The sequence below is a fragment of the Cervus canadensis genome, chromosome 21 (assembly GCF_019320065.1).
Source record: "Cervus canadensis isolate Bull #8, Minnesota chromosome 21, ASM1932006v1, whole genome shotgun sequence".
NCBI classification, from domain to species: domain Eukaryota; kingdom Metazoa; phylum Chordata; class Mammalia; order Artiodactyla; family Cervidae; genus Cervus; species Cervus canadensis.
In genome coordinates this window covers 46476134-46498128 of record NC_057406.1, presented here as the reverse complement: position 1 = coordinate 46498128, position 21995 = coordinate 46476134, and the positions used below count along the sequence as shown (strand labels likewise).

At 42.7% G+C, this 21995-nt stretch overlaps 1 protein-coding gene across 9 annotated transcripts in view; it reads left to right on the top strand.

The window, feature by feature from the left end:
- The window catches only part of LOC122423898 (HIV Tat-specific factor 1-like), a 326655-nt gene that overhangs the window by 274916 nt on the left and 29744 nt on the right, over positions 1-21995 (top strand). Inside the window, exon 1 of one of the 9 annotated variants that reach the window (XM_043441366.1) lies at positions 7735-7754. The exons of the other annotated variants lie outside the window; for them this stretch is intronic. The gene's annotated coding sequence lies outside the window, so the exon portion shown is untranslated. Of the gene's footprint in view, positions 1-7734; positions 7755-21995 lie in introns of those variants that run through there. 9 annotated transcript variants of the gene reach the window in all.

The window sequence follows — 21995 nt, the reverse complement described above, 5'->3', positions numbered from 1 at the left end:
ATTCTGCATTTTAATATTTTGTAGGGCTAATCTCATATTGGGCTTCCCTGGTGACTCAGTGGTAAAGAATATGCCTGCTAACGCAGGAGATGTGGGTTCAATCCTTTGGTTGGGAAGATCCCCTGGAGAAGGAAATGGCAGCCCACTCTGGATTCTTGCTTGGGAAATTCCATGGACAAAGGAGCCTGGTGGGCTATAGTCCATTTGCAAAGAGCTGGGCATGATTGAGTGACTAAACAAAAACAATGACAATCTCACGTTATAAATTTTTTCCACCAAACTTCTGTACTATTCTTGTTTTTTTTTTTTTTTTCCTTTTATGGACTAGAATAAATTCTTTTAGTTCCAAAAGTAATCCCCTTGGTAGACTTTGGATTTGTGCAAATGGTTAAACTAACGAAAACTTACAGCTTTAAGATGATAAAACTTTCTGCAAAAATGTGGAATGTCTTTCCATTAGCTTAAATAATTTTTTGTGGGAGTTTGTTCTATCACTCAGTTGTGTCCAACTCTTTGTGACCCCATGGACTGCAGCATGCCAGGCCTCCCTGTCCATCACCAACTCCGGGAGTTTACTCAAGCTCATGCCCGTTGACTCCGTGATGCCATCCAACCATCTCATCCTCTGTCATCCCCTTCTCCTTGCTCCTTCAATCTTTCCCAGCATCAGGGTCTTTTCAAATGAGTCAGCTCTTTGCATCAGGTAGCCAAAGTATTGGAGTTTCAGCTTCAGCATCAGTCCTTCTAGTGAATATTCAGGACTGATTTCCTTTAGGATTGACAGGCTGGATCTCCTTGCACTCCAAGGGACTCTCAAAAGTCTTCTCCAATACCACAGTTCAAAAGCATGAATTCTTTGGCGCTCAGCTTTCTTTATAGTCCAACTCTCACATCCATACATGATTGCTGGGAAAACCATAGCCTTGACTAGACAGACCTTTGTTGACAAAGTAATGTCTCTGCTTTTTAATATTCTATCAAGGTTGGTCATAACTTTTCTTCCAAGGAGTAAGCATCTTTTAATTTCATGGCTGCAGTCACCATCTGCAGTGATTTTGTAGTCCAAAAAAAATAAAGTCTGTCATTGTTTCCATTGTTTTTCTATCTATTTGCAATGAAGTGATGGGACCGGATGCCATGATCTTAGGTTTCTGAATGTTGAGCTTTAAACCAACTTTTTCACTCTCCTCTTTCTCTTTCATCAAGAGGCTTTTTAGTTCCTCTTCACTTTCTGCCATAAGGGTGGTGTCATCTGCATATCTGAGGTTATTGATATTTCTCCCGGCAATCTTGATTGCAACTTGTGCTTCCTCCAGCCCAGCGTTTCTCATGATGTTCTCTGCATATATGTTAAATAAGCAGGGTGACAATATACAGCCTTGACGTACTCCTTTTCCTATTTGGAACCAGTCTGTTGTTCCATGTCCAGTTCTAACCGTTGCTTCCTGACCTGCATACAAATTTCTCAGGAGGCAGGTCAGGTAGTCTGGTATTCCCATCTCTTTCAGAATTTTCCACAGTTTGTTGTGATCCACACAGTCAAAGGCTTTGGCATAGTCAATAAAGCAGAAATAGATGTTTTTCTGTAACTCTCTTGCTTTTTTGATGATCCAGTGGATGTTGGCAATTTGATCTCTTGTTCCTCTGCCTTTTCTAAAACCAGCTTGAACATCTTGAAGTTCACAGGTCACGTACTGTTGAAGCCTGGCTTGGAGAATTTTGAGCATTACTTTACTAGTGTGTGAGATGAGTGCAATTGTGTGGTAGTTTGAGCATTCTTTGGTATTGCCTTTCTTTGGGATTGGAGTGAAAACTGACCTTTTCCAGCCCCGTGGTCACTGCTGAGTTTTCCAAATTTGCTGGCATATTGAGTGCAGCACTTTCACAGCATCACCTTTTAGGATTTGAAATAGCTCAACTGGAATTCCATCACTTCCACTAGCATTGTTTGTAGTGATCCTTCCTAAGGCCCACTTGACTTTGCATTCCAGGATGTCTAGCTCTAGGTGAGTGATCACACTATCATGATTATCTGGGCTGTGAAGATTTTTTTTATAGTTCTTCTGTGTATTCTTGCTACCTCTTCTTAATATCTTCTGATTCTGTTAGGTCCATACCATTTCTCCACTTTATTGAGCTCATCTTTGCATGAAATGTTCCCTTGGTATCTCTAATTTTCGTGAAGAGATCTCTAGTCTTTCCCATTCTGTTGTTTTCCTCTATTTCTTTGCAATGATATTAAAGCACTTTAAAATTGTTTTGTATAACTTCTGCACTTTTCTTGTTAAATTTATTCATATGTATTTTACATTTTTTGGTACTCATGTAAATTAGGGTCTTTTATTTCTTCTAATTGTTACATGTATACATGAAGATTATTTCTTTCCACATATTACTTTTTTTGAGTTAATTCATTATTCAATTCTTTTTGTTACTAATACTAAGAAATTAGTTTCTCAGTTGATTTTATTGAGTTTCTAGGCTATCATCCCTTTTAAAAATTATGAGTCATAATGCTTTTACTTTCTCCTTATATGATTTTCTCTCTTTTTTTCAGGTACCAAATTTTATTAACTACCTAGATGCTCCAGGGTAATATGAAGTATTAGTGACACAAGTGAACTTGTTCTAGACTTTAATGGGAATCTTCTAGTATTTCCCCATTAATTGTGATAACTTTTAGGTTGCTGCATATATTTATATATTTGCCTTGTTAATGAAGTATCTATTCACACTATCATTTTTTATTTAAAACTTAGTAATAGATATTAAATTTCATTAGATGGCTTTAGTACCTGTGGAAATTGCAATGTATTTCTCTTTTTGTCCTTTAAGTGATTTTACTATTTCCTTAAATTTTAATTTTTATCCTTACTTTAAGTAATTTTATAAATACTGGTATTTATAAATTTCCTGGTATTTAATCCTATAATTCTTTGCAATTCTAGGGTAAACTCCACTGAAATGTGTTATTTTATTCCTTTATTATGCTTCTGTATTCTGTTTCCCAATATATTACGGCATTTTTTGCTTTAATATTCATAGGAAAATTTTTATCTGAATTAAAAAAAATTATGGTATAAATATTATGCTGACTTTTCACAGCTCTCCTTTTTCTATGATCTGGAAGAACTGTCCTCCTCTGCCATGTGTATGTCCTTTGTCTTGGGCACCAATGGAGTTTTGATTACATAGGTTGGTGTTTTGGAGGTTATGTGTGTTAAAGTACTGATTTGTCTAGAGTGACTCTGTAAGTCAAGTGTTTTCATATACAAAATTCTTCAGTTCAGTTCAGTCACTCAGTCGTGTCCGACTGTTTGTGACCCCATGAACTGCAGCACGCCAGGCCTCTCTGTCCATCACCAACTCCCGGAGTCCACCCAGACTCACGTCCATCATGTTGGTTATGCCATCCAACCATCTTATCCTCTGTCGTCCCCTTCTCCTTCTGCCCCCAACCCCTCCCAGCATCAGGGTCTTTTCCAGTGAGTCAACTCTTTGCATGAGGTGGCCAAAGTATTGGAGTTTCAGTTTCAGCATCAGTCCTTCCAGTGAATATTCAGGGTTGATTTCCTTTAGGATGGACTGGCTGGATCTTCTTTCAGTCCAAGGGACTCTCAAGAGTCTTCTCCAACACCACAGTTCAAAAGCATCAATTCTTTGGTGCTCCGCTTCCTCCTGTTCCCTCCAACTTCAAAATGAGCTTTCTTTGAAGATTATTTTAGTTTTTTTTTTTTTCACTTATTTATTTTTAATTAAAAAAGTTTATTGGCATATAATGGCTTTACAATATTCTGTTAGTTTCAGGTGTTCAGTTCAGTTCAGTTCAGTCGCTTAGTCATGTCTGACTCTTTGCGACCCCATGAATTGCAGCTTGCAAGTTTCAGGTGTACACCATAGTAATTAAGATTCTTTTCTTTAAACATTAAAAAGAAAAAGCCTTCTGACACACAGAAGCTTTCTGATGCATGTTATTCTACAGATTCATTAGACGTTTGTAGGCATTAGACAAAATGTTTTCACAATATTGTATTATTTAATCCTCAGCACAGCCCTGTGATTTGAACAGTTACAGATAAATGAATGTTAACCTAGAGAAAGAGTCAATAATTCTTTTTTAGGTCACAGAGCTGGTAGGCTACAAACTAGGAATTCAACGTAAGTCTGTCTGTTTCAAAATTATTTTTTCCACCAGCTCAAGTTGATGAAACAGCAGATCATTTTTACAATTATTTTGTAAGTGTTCCTCTCGCATATGAGATTCCAAGACACCTCAGGGTCTGGTTGTGTGTTATTTCTCTTCGAATCCTCTATACCTTCTTGTATATGGGAGAAAGGAAACAAAAGCTAATCAGATTGGTAGAGATAAACAGAATGAGTATCTCAAATTTGATTCCAATAAAATTTCAAAATGAATTACAGAGTTTTACTCATGCTTTTAATCCCTATTTATATTTCATTAATCCACACATTTATAAGTTCTTGGCAGAAGAGTTTTTAGAAGGATTTCTGGAGCCATGGGATATGGGGTTTGCTTCCATGGTTATCCGGTTATGGAGGCTGCTGGTGAATATTTTCTGGGGCCAGGTCAGTGGCAGAATTTCCAGGGTCAATTGGCTGCAGTTTATCTCAATGCTGGAAACTGTGGGCTGCTGCTTACTCCTCACCTCCTGGGTGTCTGGTTGCTTTCTGGGCAAGCCAGGTCTTCATCAGTGCTTTATCTAGAAGTGATAGCTTCCTTTTTTCAAACCCTGCAGAACTCTATCTGTACCCTCTTGTCATCTCTCACTTCCTCCCTGGCATTACAGTGATTTATGTACATAGCTAAAATCCTTTATTACTCAGTGAGCATCTTAAGATCACAGGCTACATCGCATTCATTCTCCACTGTGCTCACATGGTGCTTGGCACATAGTAGGAGCTCAATAGATTAAAAAAGTGATTAAAGCAGATTCTAAATTCAGCAAATATTGCTCCCTCTATATGACTAGCGCCATTTCAGCATTTTTGCTTCTGCCCACTATTCATGTGGGTGGTATGAGCTGAAATTGCTGAAAAGGGATGTAATTTCCCTTGTTAATATAATTACTACCATATGTTATCCCAGCACTAAAGTCGTAACATTCTCATTTTCGGTGGCCTATACATATCACCAACATTTTCTTTGGGGGAGAAATTTATCATGTTTGTTTTCAGTCTCAGAGTGAAATGTTGCCAAATCTGGTGAATATGTGCTCAGTCCCCTTTGAGTGACAAGTATGTGAGTAATGGGTAGAGGGAATATTTCACCTCTTATGAAAAAAAGTGAGGCTCTTAACCAGATAATTTATTAACTGCTTAGATCCCTAATTCAGAGCAGGGTGGGTAGTGAGCAAACTTTTCTCTATGGTTTTTTATAATTTGGGAGAATAATGAATGAGGAACTGAAAATCTGGAGAGGCAGTAGGGGAGGGAGTATTTGAATCCTGTGTTATAAAGACTGCAGGCCCACTGGGGCAGCCGAACGGCCTTATCAGCTGCACTCAGGGTGGACAAGGACAGAAGTTTGAATTGTGTGTGATCAGCCTGCAACAGTCATCAACAAAGCCGAATATATGTTTATTTTTGCTTTTGGGGAAAGAGATCCTGGTTCTAAGAGTCTTGTCTCAGCCTAGGACTTAAAGGGACTTTACTTGAAGCAAGATAGATCTGGTCTTTGTCATGCTTGTGGGGTGGACAGAAGTGGGACACCTGTCCTGCCTGCTTAGGGCTGATGCTGGAAGGTCTTTGTGGTGGGGAGGTCATGGTATCTGAGGACTGCTTCAACCTCTAACCAAGCTTCGCTGAAGATAGCACCAAGGTCAGGGTCATGTTTCAGTAGTCATCAGGGCCTCATGTCAGGGAGTCTAGAAGGGTAGTACTTGCGGTCAGAGTCAAGCTCAGGGTCCAGGGCCCAAGTATGGCTAGAATTTTTACAGATAAGCCAAGAGATGGCTCCTATAGAGAGGGAGAGTCTACAATGGAGAGCTGAAGAACAGATTCTGAACTGGGACGCTTGCCACTTGGACACTAGAATTTTCAATTTCTAGTTAACTTTTAAACTTCTTGCTCAGTAACATCCATTTCCTTGTTGCTTCAACTCCAAAATGTCATTAGCCCTTTCTAGCAGTGGCTTTTTACATTCATTTTTGGCTTGCTGGATCTTCGTTGCCGCACTCAGGCTCTGTCTAGCTGCGGAGAGCGGGGGCTATACTTTGTTGCAGTGGGTGGGCTTCTCGTTGGGGCAGCTTCTCTGGGCACATGGGCTTCCGTAGTCGCGGCATGCGGGCTTAGTTGCCCCACGGTATGTGGGTCTTCCCAGGTGGTGCTGGTGGCAAAGAACCCACCTGCCAGTGTAGGAGACGTAAGAGATGCGGGTTCGATCCCTGAGTGGGAAGGTCTCCTGGAGGAGGGAATGGCAGCCCACTCCAGTATCCTTGCCTGGAGAATTCCATGCACTGAGGAGCCTGGTGGGTTACGGTCCATAGGGCGGCAGAGTCAGACATAATTGCAGTAAGTGACTCGGCAGGGTACTCACGTGTGGGATCTTAGTTCCCTAACCAGGGATGGAACCCGCTTGCCCTGCATTGGCGGGTGTATTCTTAACCACCTGACCACCAAGGACGTCCTTGCTGTGGCTTTTAACCCTGCTGTATGTTAGTGACTTGGATGACTCTAGAACACATGTCCAGGCCCTGCCCTTGGACATGTATTTATATATACACACATATGTAAGTATACATATGTATGCAGATGTGCACACACATGTATATCGAAAGTAACATGCATATGTATGCATGTGTGTATTTATAGCTGGGAGATTTGAGTGCAGTCAGGCTGACAGCCCTGACAACTCCATGGCAGGAGGGTCAGCGAGTGGAGGCTTGAGCAACCCCTAGAAGCCAGCAGGAACATTACCAGAGCAAAGAAGCACAGGCAGGAAGTCTGTGCCTTATAGCTGCTATTTACGAAATACTCTGGCCAAACACTTTCTTTGTGAGCTCATTGAGTCCTCATTTGATCTCACAGGAGATTTTCTTAACTCTCTTTTTACAGATAAGAACACTAAGGTTCATGGTTCCTCAGAGGAACTGGACCTTGAATCTAGGTTAGAATGCGACCATTGCTTCGTAAGTCTGTCTAATAGAGCTGTTGTAGTAATTTCAGCCTAAGTTATGAGGCATTGTAGTAATGAGATTAAGAACTTTGGGTCTGGAGTTGGACTTAAATTAAAATCCTGGCTTTGCTCTATGAAGCTAGGTGATTTTAACAAGTTACTTAACTTCTCTGACCCTCCGTTTTCTTAGCTGTACAATAAGGGTAGCATGGTTGTGAGACTTAAATGAGATAATTCTTGTATAGCTCTTAGGATACTAGCTGGCACAGATTAAGCATCCGGGGAGCATGGCCTGTTATTATTGGAACTGGCTTGGAATATAAAATGCAGGGTGTGGAGCCTAGAAACCCAGCGATAAGGAATGGAAAAGGCATTTCACTGGAGGGGTGTAGTTTTGTATGACTTTTCTGTGCCAGCCTCGAGTGGTTAAGGAAAGGGAAGACTGAGGACACTGCAAATAAAGTAAATCAGTGGTGCCCTCAGGTGCGTCCTGTCTGTGTCTTCATCCTGAAACCCTCCTGCTCTTCTGTCTTCTACCCAGCATGCTCTCTGCTGGCTGTGATCCGACGCTCGGGCCCAGTCGCAGGTGATGATGGCTTAAGAAGGTACCCACCCCAAGGTACTCACTTAACCTTTATTAAGAAACTCAGCTAACCTTCAAGATCTGGAGGCATGAATCTTCACTGGTGAAATACAAGGCCCTGTGAGGGGTAATGAGGCGGGGCTGTTCACTGGCCACCCAGGGTGGACTGCTGCCACTTCTGCTGGAGGCACCATCGCCCACTAGACGGCAACCCCAGCGGCTGAAGTGGACCACCTCCACTTTGCTTCTGCATCCCCCTTGGTCTTGTGTGTGGCCCCTGGGGACACAGTGAGTTCTCAGAGCCCTTTTGTTGAGCAGAACTTGAAGAACATATTCAGTTGTCATCCTAATGTTCCTTCTGTCTAGGTATGTATGAATGCTTAATAAACTGTTGGAAGATTTTGAAAAATGTTACTATAGTAACTGATTATTTTATACACAATACAATTTATAATTTATATTAAAATTTAAACATTTAAAAATTTAAATCTAATTTATAAAATTGAAATATATTTAATTTTTTCCCATAAGTTCATTTGTTCATTCAGCAAACATATATTGAGTGTCTACCCTGGGGCCTATGGCTAGAGAACCTTTTTGGGTTGAGGAAATTCTTTCAAGACCCCCTGAGCTACTCGCTTTTACAGTCTATGTGATTATGACCCATCTCTTCTTCACGAAACTTTTCGGTCAAGGAAATGCCTGATCATTTGAATCGTGAGCCCACTTTCTTTAGCTTTTGACCCTTTCTCACTCATATTGAAGTGCTTTTTGAATGGGTGTTTAAATTCTATGTATTCCCAGGACTTCCCTGAGGGTCCAGTAAGAGTTTTCCTTGCAATGCCGGGGGTGTGGGCTTGATCCCTGGTCAGGGAAATACAATCTCACATGCTGCAGGGTAACTAAACCTACTCGCCACAGCTACTGAGCCTTAGTGCTCAGGAGCACGCATGCCACATTTAGAGAGCCTGCATGCCACAATTAGACAGGCCCTGTGCGCTGCGTTGTGAGACCCCACATGGTGCATCAAAGATCCTGCATGCCGCAACGAAGACCTGATGAGGCCAAATAAAGAAGTAGGTAATAGTTTATGTACTCTAAAAAGGCAGTCAGTTAAAAAAATAGAATAATCCTTCACCTCTCAATGGTCAAGACTGATAGAGATTGCACCAAAAGACTTTGGCATTCATCTCTCACTTTTATTACTTGGAACTTAGTCTTGTTCCAACTCTGTTGATGACTTTGAAGCTCCCATGTTGAGATTAACATCAGTTACTTCTTTGGCTTCCAAGAGAGATCGTTTGCAGAAAGTCCCTGCCCATTTTAGTGTGTGCTGAGGCCAGTACCAAATTTAGAATTAAGGCAAAAACCTTTAGTCATAGAATCCTCAATGATAGCAGACTTGGGAACTGATTTTGCATTTCTGAGTGTTGTCACATGTGGAGTTTTCACTATTGAGTTGCATCCTCATTTTGGTTTATTGTTTCAATTTTGTATCTCAGATGAGTTTGACAGTTTTTGAGAAGGCAGAGACTCTGGGGACTGACTGTGTAAATGTTGAAATATGAAAGGGGGGAGGAACAATTTCATGGTAACGAGAGCAGAATGAGAGTAGTGGAGCCAACTCAGGAGGGTGTGGAGGACGGGTCAGGAAGGCAGAAGAGAGAACATGAGGGAAGATGTCCGGCGTAAATATAGAGGCCTCTTCTCCTGGGGTCCAGGGGGCCATGTATGAACCTCCATGATGGCCTTTCTCTAGCAACAGCATCCATTCAACATTTATCTATGTTGGTTGGGTTCTGTCCACACTACCCTGAGAAGTAGATACCATGGAAAGTAGCAAGCCCTCTTAGCTGCTTTCCTAATTCTTCCTTTGGACTGCTTTGTGAAGTGAGGCAGCAGGGGCAGCCTTTTTGTGCTGAGTTAGGAGAGGGGACGGCAGAGCCGCAGACTGTGGAGCTGCCCCGACTTGGGTTGGAGTCCCTCACTAGCTGGGCCGCTAACTAGCTGTGTGGCTTAGGCTCAGTGACTTCCCCTCGCTGATTCTTCAGTCCGTAATCTGTAAAATGGAGCAGAAATAATAGTACACATCTTGTAGGGTTGTTGGTGAGGATTACACTTGCTCCGATGATTAATTCTATGTGGCACAGTGATAAAGAAGCCACCTGCCAATGCAGATATGGGTTTGATCCTTGGGTTAGGAAGATCCCCTGGAGATGGAGCTGGCAACCCACTCCAGTATCCTTGCCTGAGAAATCCCATGAACAGAGGAGCCTGGCAGGCTACAGTCCATGGGGTCACAAAGAGTTGGACATGATTGAGCGACTGAGTATGTATGCACAACTTGACTCAGTCATAGGTGCACAGGTATTTGACACAAATATTACTGCGTGTGCCTGTGAGGATGTTTCTGGATCAGATTGGCATTTGTGCTGGGGAAGTAAGTAAGGGAGATGCCTTCCCCAGGTGGTTCTCTTCCCATCTGTTGAGAACCTGAATAGAACAAGAAAGTGGAGGAAAGGGGAATTCACTCTCCCTCTCTCTGACAGCTTGAGCTGGACACTGGTCTTCTCCAGCCTTTGGACTGTGACTTACACGATGGACGCTCCTCGTTCTCAGGCCTCCAGGCTTGGACTGGAATTTATACCATTAGTTCTCCAGTTATCAGGCCTTTGGACTCAGACTGGAACTACACCACTTGTGTTTCTGGGTCTTCAGATCGTGGGGCTTTTCAGCCTCCATCACTGCATGAGTCAATTCTTTAAAACAAATCTCTTTAATTTGAGCAAATTCCAGGAGACAATGAAGGACTGAGGAGTCTGGTGTGCTGCAGTCCCTGTGCTCACAGAGAGCTGGACACGACTTAGTGACCGAGCAACAACAACAACGCTCTTGGTTCTATTTCTCTGGAGCGCCCACACTGGCTCATCTCTATGGATGATAATTGATTGATAAACAGTAGCCAGTTTTTGGGTGGGAGACATACAGAATAGAAGCAAGTTTAGTTTTCCCTCATCTGGCTCTAATTATGTTTGTATATGACTTGACAAAATTTGTGGTCACCTATTTCTACATATCCTGTGCAGGCTCATTTTGAGGATAAATTCCATTCAACAAGAATTTCTTTAGTGCCTGTGGTATTATGAGCACAGTGTATATGAAGATGGATAAAACCCAGCTCATTGACTCTAAGCATCACAGAGATGCAAAGGAAACAGATCTGCACGTCACTGACCAACCAGCCACTCCAGCCACCAGCCAGCATCATGACACGTCTCAGGTGCTGGGTAAGGACGAAAGCTGGGACAGTTTGAAGATGGAGGGGAGCAGCTTTGTGTGATTCTAAAAAGATAAAAAGTAAAGTTTTACTGGGATTCCAAAGGGTAGGTTATCTAGCCAGAGATGACAACTTAAGAAAAGACTTGGAGGAGTGACTGGATATGTTTTGTAGGAGGAGTGGTCAAGTAGACCAATGTGGTGGGATTGCTGAGCACGTGGGAAAGAGAAGTGGAAGGTAGGGTTAGAGAGACAAGTTGGGGCTGGAGTATGAAGGCAAAGATGGGTTGCAAAGGTGATGGATGCAACACTGGATGATATCGCCAAAAGCAGAGGTCCCTAGCCTCCAAGATCCAATGCCTGATGATCTGATATGGAACTGATGTAATAATAATAATTGAAATAAAGTGTACTTTATAATTTATAAATTATAAATACTTTAAAATTATACTTTAAAATTATAATTTATAATTTTACACTTATTAGTGTAAAATGCTTCAATCATCCCCAAACCATCTCCCTCCCTGCCCCTGATCTGTGGAAAGATTGTGTTCCATGAATCTGGTACCTGGTGTGAAAATGGTTGGAGGTCACTGTCCAAAAGGACAGGACTGATGGAGAGAGTCAGGGGAGATCTACTTGTTCACGTTCATGACACTAGTTGTTCTTCATCTTGGCAGAAAACAGAAGTCCAATCTGAGAATGTATCAACATATAATGAAAACTCTTCAAATTATATTCTGACTATGCCCAGGTATCCCTGTGTTTTCTGGAGGAGATTTGGTGGAGGATGCCCTGAGGCAAGTCCCGAAAGCATGGCGTCCATGAGTGCCAGCTTGGACTGCTGTAACCGCAGCCTGTCTCGTGGGGACCAGGATGGGAGGGGAAGCTGGTGGTATTCAGTCTCAGACATGCCTGGATTAGTAGCCAGTCTAGGTTACACGAACTGGGCCATTACAGAAGTGTTAGGGGAAAGATGCAGCCCTGGAATAAGCCCACAGTTTATTCCAGGTGTGTCAGCCCTGGGACCCAGGCAGCTTGTCGAATCCTAGATGTCTTCATGGGTGGAGAGATGGCATTTCTAATGTGGTCCCTTTCTTGGCCTGGAATGATTCAGAGGAGGTTAGGATAAGCCTTTCTGCTTGGCAGACAGTCAGCAGTCATCTCCTTCCCCCTCTTTATTTATTTATTTTTTTCCTTCCCCCTCTTTAAAATGCCTGTAGAATAGGAGCACTGTTATGGAAATTAGTTAGCAGCTGCTGTACACGAATGTTTAGAAAATTAATATTACTCACATTATGCAGTATGGAAGCAGAATTTTAATGAAGCACAGAAACTACAGGCACATTGACCCCTTCCCCTTATCACAGAAATCTCAGAATGCATAACTTTCTTTGAGGAAACTTCTCATTTCCACAAGGCTTCTATAGGCCTATTAGTGACAAAAATAGAACATTCACAACCCAAAGGCGCAAATATTTCAGGACATAGTGTATTAAAATATGACAGTGTCAGCTAAACCATTATCTATACTTACTTCTCATTATTAATTCTTAACAATTAGCTGTTCTTTGTTGCATGGTAATGGGATTTGCTGTACTATAAAAATGCTTTGAAGTCGTTAAGCATCAGATTTTGTCCGTGCTGATTCTGCCAGCAATGATTGTTATTTGCACTGCAGACTGTTGGGGATGTGGCCTGCATGGGACAAGAGTATGGCAGGAGGTGGGATTTGGGGTGAGATGGGGTGAGGTGGGGAAGGAGGAAATGACTAAGGGGTTCAACTTGGAGAAGTCTGACTATAAAGCTTCTGGAACTGACCTACCAAAGTTGGTGCAAATAGCCTCAGCCAGGTCTGGAAGACAGGGAGCTTTAGGTGATGGGATCAGATACTTTATCTTCAATGTATGAGGCCCCTGGGGAAAGGATGCAGAGGGAAATTTGGGTGAAGAAGGTAGAGGGCAGTTGGGGGAGGAGGATCGAGCAGGGAGACAAAAAGAATCAGGCTTCAGGTGGCATGATGGCGTGATGAAAAGAAACAGAATCTTGTCCAGGGCAACCCTGGGAAATGCCTTGAACGTGTGTAAATGTTTTGGCCAAGAAAGGAAGCTCGAGGAAAAGGAGGAAGAGCAAGCTTCTCAGGGCAGAGTGTTTGTGTTTTAAATGGTTTATAACCTCACTTCAGTTCAGTTCAGTTCAGTCGCTCAGTCGTGTCCAAATCTTTGTGACCCCATGGACTGCAGCACGCCAGGCTTCCCTGTCCATCAGCAACTCCTGGAGCTTGCTCAAACTCATGTCCATCAAGTCGGTGATGCCATCCAACCATCTCATCCTCTGTTGTCCCTATCTCCTCCTGCCTTCAATCTTTCCCAGCATTAGGGTTTTTTTTAGATGAGTCAGTTCTTTGTATCAGGTGGCCAAAGTATTGGAGCTTCAGCTTCAGCATCAGTCCTTCCAATAAATATTCAGGAATGATTTCCTTTAGGATGGACTGGTTGGATCTCCTTGCAGTCCAAGGGACTCTCAAGAATCTTCTCCAACACCACAGTTCAAAAGCATCAATTCTTTCATGCTCAGCCTTCTTTATGGTCCAACTCTCGCATCCATACATGACTACTGGAAAAAACCATAGCTTTGACTAGATGGATCTTTGTTGGCAAGGTAATGTCTCTGCTTTTTAATATGCTGTCTAGGTTGGTCATAACTTTTTTCCCAAGGAGCAAGCATCTTTTAATTTATAACCTTGACCTACATGAAATATGGTGTTCTCTGGTTTCAGCACACCATCAGTGCTCTTGCCAAAGAAAATCGTGGTCAGCAGTACAGGGAAACAAAAACGACAAAGAGAGAGACAAAGCAAGAGCAGTGGATCAAGGGCCAGAAATTATACAGAGAAAGGGGTTTAGTTACTTTCTGTGGTGAAGTTTGCTTTACACAAGTGTATTATATATAGTGTCCCGTATTCATTATTCAAATGTTCTGTCATCCACCCTGAGAAGAAAATGTGTGTGCGTATGTGTGAACAGATGTGTGATGCTGGCTGTGGATGTGGGTGGAAAGGTGTAGATCTCTGTTCTCACCACCACTTGTATTTACTGAGCACTGGTACAGGCAATGGGCTCTGATCCCGAATTTGATGCTGGTCCTCAGGACCAGTGGTACTTGTCCACAGTGTAAGATTGAGCAACTGTGATGCTCTGCTGGAGCCGGCTTGCACCAGCTCACAAGAGCTTACAAAATGACCCCAGTTAGGTGGCTTCAGATCAGCCAGGGTAGGAGTACTTATATCTCAGGAACTGGTAAAATATTGCACACTGGGGCTCTGCCCTTCTCTCCATCCTCATCCAAACAGCTAATTGGTTAACATTTACCAGCACATCACTGGATCTCTGTCTTTCAGATGCAGAGGAAGTAGGGAAGGGAAACAGCTCCCTTCAGAGAAGAGCAGGGCTGCTTACCAACTCCTTGTCCATTCTTCAGGATGCATTTATTGGCAAAGAGCAGCAGGTGTGTCAATAGTGGAAAGAATGTGAGTGCTGGCATTGAGCAAACTCAGACTAGAATCACTGAACCAGTGCCTGTGTTCCTGCCTTAGCTGAGATATTCAACCTCTCTGAGTCTCAGGATTCCCATCTGTAAAATAGGGATATAGCATCCACCTTTCAAGGCTGTTGTCAGGTTTAGAAACAATATCTGTATTATGATTATGTTTGTTAAATGTAATTTACTTTGAGATGAATTAGAAAGATGGCTTGATCGATGAGTCAAAGGATAGATGTGTGGAAAAGCAGGTATAGCAAATATGGTAGAATTCAGGTGGTGAGTACATGGGTCTTCACTGTGAAACGTTTCAACCTTTCTGTAATTTTCATACTAAAGCGTGGAAACAACAACAACAAATACCTATTAAGCAGTAGTACTAACAAGAAATAGTTACAATAACAGAAATGACTCATCTCCTATCACGTTCTCCCAGTGGCCCTGATATTTCTGCAGCATTGCAGGCCCGGCCCCCTCTGTACCTGTCTCCTCCTGCCTAGGCAAGCGTTCCTCTTCCCTGGCTTATCCTCCACCACTCCAGCTCTTTGTTCACGTCACTCTCTTGTCCACCTTCACTGCCCACATTTTTGCAATCGCACACCTCAGTAGCTGGCGCTCCCTATTCCTCTCCTTGGCTTTGTTTTCCTCCACAGCACTTACATCATAATCTATCTTACACTATATTTTTATTTTGTATATTATTTTCCCCACAAGAATGTAAACTCCATGAAAACTGAGATTTTTGTTTATCGGGTCACTGCTAAATCTCCAGCGACAAAAACAATGCCTGGAACATGGTTCTTCTTCAGTCACTCAGTCATGTCTGACCCTCTGTGACCCCATGGACTGTAGCACGCCAGGCTTCCCTGTCTTTCTTTCACTGGAACATGGTAGATATTCAATATATATTTTCTGAAGAAGGAAGAATATTCTTATTCCCAAGACCTACATCTAAGCCCCAAATGAAGGCAGCTGTCTTAGACTGAGTTACTCCAGAAGCATATCCTGTCATAAGGATTCGAATGCAAGTAAATTACTAGAAAGTTGGTCCCAGGTAACAGTGGTTAGGGAATGGAGAAAAAAAGAAGGTGCCAATAAAGAACATATTGTCAGGCAGGTGACCCCTGGAACTTCACTGGGCCACACTAGGGGCTAGTGCAAGAAAGGCACCCCAGAGTCATTCTGTGAGGGTGGGGTCGTTGTATACTAAGCCCCAGTAATTGAGCTATTCCCAGGCGCATACAGTTCTTTTTTTTTTATATACTTCTTTTTTCTTTTCCATTTATTTTTATTAGTTGGAGGCTAATTACTTTACAGTATTGAAGTGGGTTTTGTCATACATTGACATGAATCAGCCATGGAGTTACATGTATTCCCCATCCCAATCCCCCCTCCCAACTCCCTCTCTGGGTCTTCCCAGGGCACCAGGCCCGAGCACTTGTCTCATGCATCCAACCTGGGCTGGTGATCTGTTTCACTATAGATAATATACATGTTTCAGTGCTGTTCTTTTGAAACATCCCACCCTCGCCTTCTCCCACAGAGTCCAAAAGTCTGTTCTGTACATCTGTGTCTCTTTTTATGTTTTGCATATAGGGTTATCGTTACCATCTTTCTAAATTCCATATATATGTGTTAGTATGCTGTAATGTTCTTTATCTTTCTGGCTTACTTCACTCTATAATGGGCTCCAGTTTCATCCATCTCATTAGAACTGATTCAAATGAATTCTTTTTAACGGCTGAGTAATATTCCATGGTGTATATGTACCACAGCTTCCTTATCCATTCGTCTGCTGATGGGCATCTAGGTTGCTTCCAGGTCCTGGCTATTATAAACAGTGCTGTGATGAACATTGGGGTGCACGTGTCTCTTGGGCATACAGTTCTTGATACTCTGGCCTGTGTGCTTGGGTAGAAGAGGCATAGAAGGCCAAAAAATCTTCTGAAGCAAAAGATACGAATGCTGCCATCAGAAATCAGACCATGTGGAGGAAGTGACGTAGCTCAGAGGTATGGGTGGGGCACCCACAGAATCTGCTCTGTTACTCATGGAGGGAGCTCTCCAAGTTAATACTGAGAGTTGTGGGATTAGCATTGACATCACTGATCTAGAAAAGTTCTGAAAAAATCATTGAGGGTGTTTCCTCCTTAAAACTTTCCAATTTAATTTTACCACTTAGATTCTAGATACCTTATCCATTTTTTTAAAACTCAGAATTCATTTAGTTTATGGGAGAGAAATTATTTATTGACATATTATACTAAATTTAAGAGAGTCTACTTTCTAGCAATATTCTGAGTAAAATTAATCTCACTCATAAAACAGGAGTATCTAGAACAAAATCATATTTGCAGATCCAAAAGCAAATTTGCTGACATTAAAATTTTTCAAAAATACCAAAGAATACCACATTGGAATTAACTATCTCATAAAAAACCCTCATGTCCCACTGATTGCTGTTTATGACTACAGCTAATAGTTGGGCATGAGGGAGAGATACAGTTCCTTAGAGTGAAAGTAAACCAAAGCACCACTCCCAGAAGCAAAGTATGATTTGCAACTTAATATTGATAAAATCACAAGCTTGAAGGAAATTTAAAGACTTATGGCCTCATCCATTATCTTACCCAGGACCACACTTCATTTTTAGGTACACAAAGTTGTTCAGTTCAGTTCAGTTTAGTTGCTCAGTTGTGGCTGACTCTGCGACCCCTGGGACTGCAGCACGCCAGGCTTCCCTGTCCATCACCAACTCCTGGAGTTTATTCAAACTCATATCCATTGAGTTGGTGATGCCATCCAACCTTCTCATCCTCTGTTGTCCCCATTTCCTGCCTTCAATCTTTCCCAGTGTCAGGGTCTTTTCAAATGAGTCAATTCTTTGCATCATGTGGCCAAAGTATTGGAGTTTCAGCTTCAACATCAGTCCTTCCAATAAATATTCAGGACTGATTTCCTTTAGGATGGACTGGTTGGATCTCCTTGCAGTCCAAGGGACTCTCAAGAGTGTTTTCCAGCACCACAGTTCAAAAGCATCAATTCTTTGGTGCTCAGCTTTCTTTATAGTCCAACTCTCACATCCCTACATGACTACAGGAAAAACCATAGCCTTGACTAGATGGACCTTTGTTGGCAAAGTAATGTCTCTGCTTTTTAATATGCTGTCGAGGTTGGTCATAACTTTTCTTCCAAGGAGTAAGCGTCAGCAAAGCTGAAGCATGTTCAGCTTGGTAGCATTTGTCTAAAATAACAGGTATTAGTAGCAGCAGCAGCAGTAATGCTCAGTCTCCCAGTTGTTTTTCTGACTCTTTGTGACCCCATGGACTGTAGCCCACCAGGCTCCTCTGTCCATGAATTTTTCCGGGGAAGTGGGTTGCCATGTCCTCCACTAGGGGATCTTCCTGACCTAGGGATTAAACTTAACCTCATCTCCTGCATTGGCAGGCAGATTCTTTACCACTGAGCTATCTGGAAAGCCTGATAGGTATTATGGAAACCTAAAGAGGATGGAGCAAGAGACTGAGTGGGTATGTAGCCTTTTAGGGCTTCCCAGGTGGCACTAGTGGTACAGAACCCACTTGTCAATGCACGAGACATAGAGATGTGGGTTTGATCCCTGGGTCAGGGGGACCCCCTGGAGGAGGGCATGGCAACCCACTCCAGTATTCTTGCCTGGAGAACCCCATGGACAGAGGCGCTGGCAGGCCCCAGTCCTTGGGGTCACAAAGAGTTGGACAGTACTGAAGGGACGTAGTATGAACGCATGTAGATTTTTAGCTGGTTGGGCTCCCTTTGGAGCAGCAGTCGGGTGCAGTGGTTACAATCTCCCATTTAAGCAGGTGGACAGACCTGCATTCAAATCTCCTTCCCTCCTCTCATTCATCCCGCTGCTTATTAGAATGTAACCTTTGTGGATTGTTAGCCTTCTGGTTTTCCATTTTATTCACCTGCAGAATGGGAATTATAATACCTTACCCTCTCTTCTGCCCTTTCTGCTTTCCCTAGTATTTATGTAAGGATTATATGACATAAATATATGCTAAGTGCTTGGTTTAGTGCTTATAAGAGGATCAGTGCTCAATAAAGCATTTTGTTATGAATATAATTTTATTATGTCCATGCATTCATTGGCTCAGGAAATATTTATTGAGCATCTCCTATGTGCCAGGTACTGTTCAAGGCTCTTGTGGTACATTGGTGAGCGAAACAGACAAAGATCCTTGCTTTTTGGTGTTTATATTCTAGTGGAGAGAGGGATAGGTAGACAGTAAGCAATGATATATCAGGTAAGTAAATGATGTGGTAAATTAGGAGATAAGTGCTATAGAGGAAAGGAAAATAGGATTAGTAGTGCCAGGGGGTGATGTGTTGTTATTTTATATATGTTGGTCAAGATGCATGGTGGCTCAGACAGTAAAGAATCTGCCTGCAGTGAAGGAGACCTGGATTCAACCTCTGGTCAGGGAAGATCTCCTGGAGAAGGGAATGGCTACCCACTCCAGTATTCTTGCCTGGAGAATTCCATGGACGGAGGAGCCTGGTGTGCTACAGTCCACGGGGTCGCAAAGAGTCAGATACAACTGAGTGACTAACGTTTTCAAAGTGTGCTTTTTTGAGAAAGTGCTTTTTGAACACAGATTTGAAGAAGATAAGGGAATGGACATGTGGTATCTGGGGAAGAGTTTTCTGACAGAGAGAGCAAGCAGTGCAAAGGCCCGAGGACTCCACATGATTGAGGGATAGAGAGAAATAGGGGCTAAAGCAGAGTCCGGCGGCGGGGCAGATGGAAGAATGGAAGACATAGAGGTAACTGTGGGCTGGAGGGATGAGTTGGTCAGGAGGAGCCTCATGGCCACTGTGAGGACTTTGGCATTTGTGGGGAGTCAAATGGGAAGTCACTGTTAGGTTTTGCTGTTGGAAGACACTTGATCTGAATGACGTTTGGCGAGATGACTTTGGCTGCCATGTTCATAATAGGCTCTTTGGAGACAAGACAGACGTGAGAGACCTGATAGGAGGTGACTGCGGTCATTTAAATGAGATAGTGGTGGCTTGAATCGGGATGGGCACACAGGAGGTTGTGAGAAGAGGTTGGATTCTGGTCATTGTCTGAAATGAGTTCAAGACGATTTCCTGATATGTTTGATGTGGTGTTAACAGTACAGTACAGAGAACTTATGAGGTCAGTGTAAATGGTAAACTCATTCCTTTTTAGTGACTGGATCATGCACCGTTATGCAGGTGCACCAATTTAAGCATTCCTCTTTTAAAGGAAATTTGAAAGTGAAAGTCTCTCAGTCGTGTCCAACTCTTTGTGACCCATGGGCTATACAGTCCATGGAATTCTCCAGGCCAGAATACTGGAGTGGGTATCGTTTCCCTTCTCCAGGGGATCTTCCCAACTCAGGGGTTGAACCCAGGTCTCCTGCATTACAGGCAGATTCTTTACCAGCTGAGCCACAAGGAATTTAGGTTTACAGTTTTGGATATGGTTGATATTACAGACAAAGCTGTAATGAACAGTCTTTTGTGCTCATGTATAAATAGCTCAGTAGACTAGAACTCTAGAAGTAGAATTGTTGAGTAGAAAGGGGTGTATATTTGAAATCTGGATAGAGCCCCACAGTGTTGGCACCAACATCCTATCCACCAGGAGGATGTGGCTGTGAGCAGGTCTCCCCTTGAACACAGTGCATACCAAGGTTCTATAGCTTTTTGACTATCCCATGTCTCTCACACGGTAAATTATAATAAGATTATTTTGAAGATTGCTTTTGACCAAGTTGCCTTGTATGGGTCCTTTATACTTCTCTAGATTTGTTACCAGATATTAAACATTAGCAAACTTTGGAGACATTCTAAAATGAAGCATTTAGGTATCATTTCTTTCAGAGAGAAGGCTGATGACATGCTAATGACAAAGCTGTGAAGTGTTACAGCATTACTTAAAGGTCACCAGATGTGGGACTAAATTGTCACTGATCTATTTTTTATGCCAATGTGAAATTGATAATTCAAGGGAAGAGGGTGTCTTGATCAGTTAATGTCACAGTGTTCAATGATTATTGTATTTATTCTTTCTCCATCCAAAATTAAAATCCTGATTGGCGAGGAAGCACTTTATGAGTCCAGGGAGCTCTTCTGACATTTCATATAATCTTCCAATAAGTCAGATGGGTAGTTGTTTTGATGAAAGCTGTGGACAAAGTGCTATTAAACCAAATGCAAGGAGGACATTATTTTGTAAATAACTGTGATGATTAAAGCTTTGTTTCACATCATTAAAAATGTGTTACTTGGTCCAACATTGCCTCTCCCTAGCACTGCTCAGCAGGAGATGCCTCAGTTTGAAGAAGCAAAGAGAAAGAAAAGGTTTACATTTGGAGGAATCTAAATAGAGCTCAGAAATCTGGTGAACACATCAGAGAAGGCTGAGCTACATCTGCCTGCATGTCCTTTAACAGTGCTTTTGCTCCCTTAGCCTATCATGGTGCTTCTGGAGCTTTCTCATGGAATCTGCTCTAAAGGCTGAAGATTTATGTAAATGCTTCTGTCTTTGAACCAGTCAGGTCTCACTGACCAAGACCGAAGTTTAGAAACTAGGTACAGTCTCATTTAGGCAACATTCAACTTCTGCCAAGCCTCCAGCCTCTGCGGTGTTGTCCTTATTGCTCATACAATTAGAGGTGCTGCCTGGAAAAGGCTCCCCACAGCAGGAGAACTCTCCCAAGTTCATCCATTTCCCCTTGCCCAGCACGCTGGTTCCTGCCTCATTTCAGCTTTCACTAGCCACTGCAGCTTCTGGGCGTGAAGGTGCAGCACACCTAATCTCTGCCGTTCAGCTGCGGAATAAAACAGCCCAGTCTTCCAGCCCTTGCTCTTACCACTCAAGTATTTAACTGGAGGACCAAAACCTTGCTTTCTTAAAGCAGGTTAGTTCCATCAGGAAGGCATTTCTCTCTCTGAAAGGGGATGGGGTCTGCTCCAAACCATCCCCTAAATACTTAGGTATAATGAATGAAGATACTTGTAGTAGCTTGTTTTGTGGTCAGTTTGGAGTAATCACTGGGGTGCTTGCCTGGCAGATCTGATTGTGAAAACAGTGGCTATCCTGGTCTGAGCCAAGTGGTTGTGTTATTGTGGAAGTCACTGTTCGCCAGTGATTTTTTTAAATTTATTTATTTGTTTTTGGCAGTGCTGGGTCTTCGTCGCTGTGCTCAGGCTTTCTCGGGGTGTGGCGAGCGGGGCCACTCTTGGTCGCAGTGCACGGCTTCTCACTCTGGCGGCTTCTGTTGTTGCGGAGCGCAGGCTCGAGGCGTGCAGGCTTCAGTGGTTGTGCACAGGCTTAGTGCAGGTGGGGTCTTCCCGAACCAGGAAGCAAACTCATGTCCCCTTCATGGGCAGGCGGTTTCTTAACCACTTGACCACAGGGGATGTCCCTCCAGTTGATTTAAATCA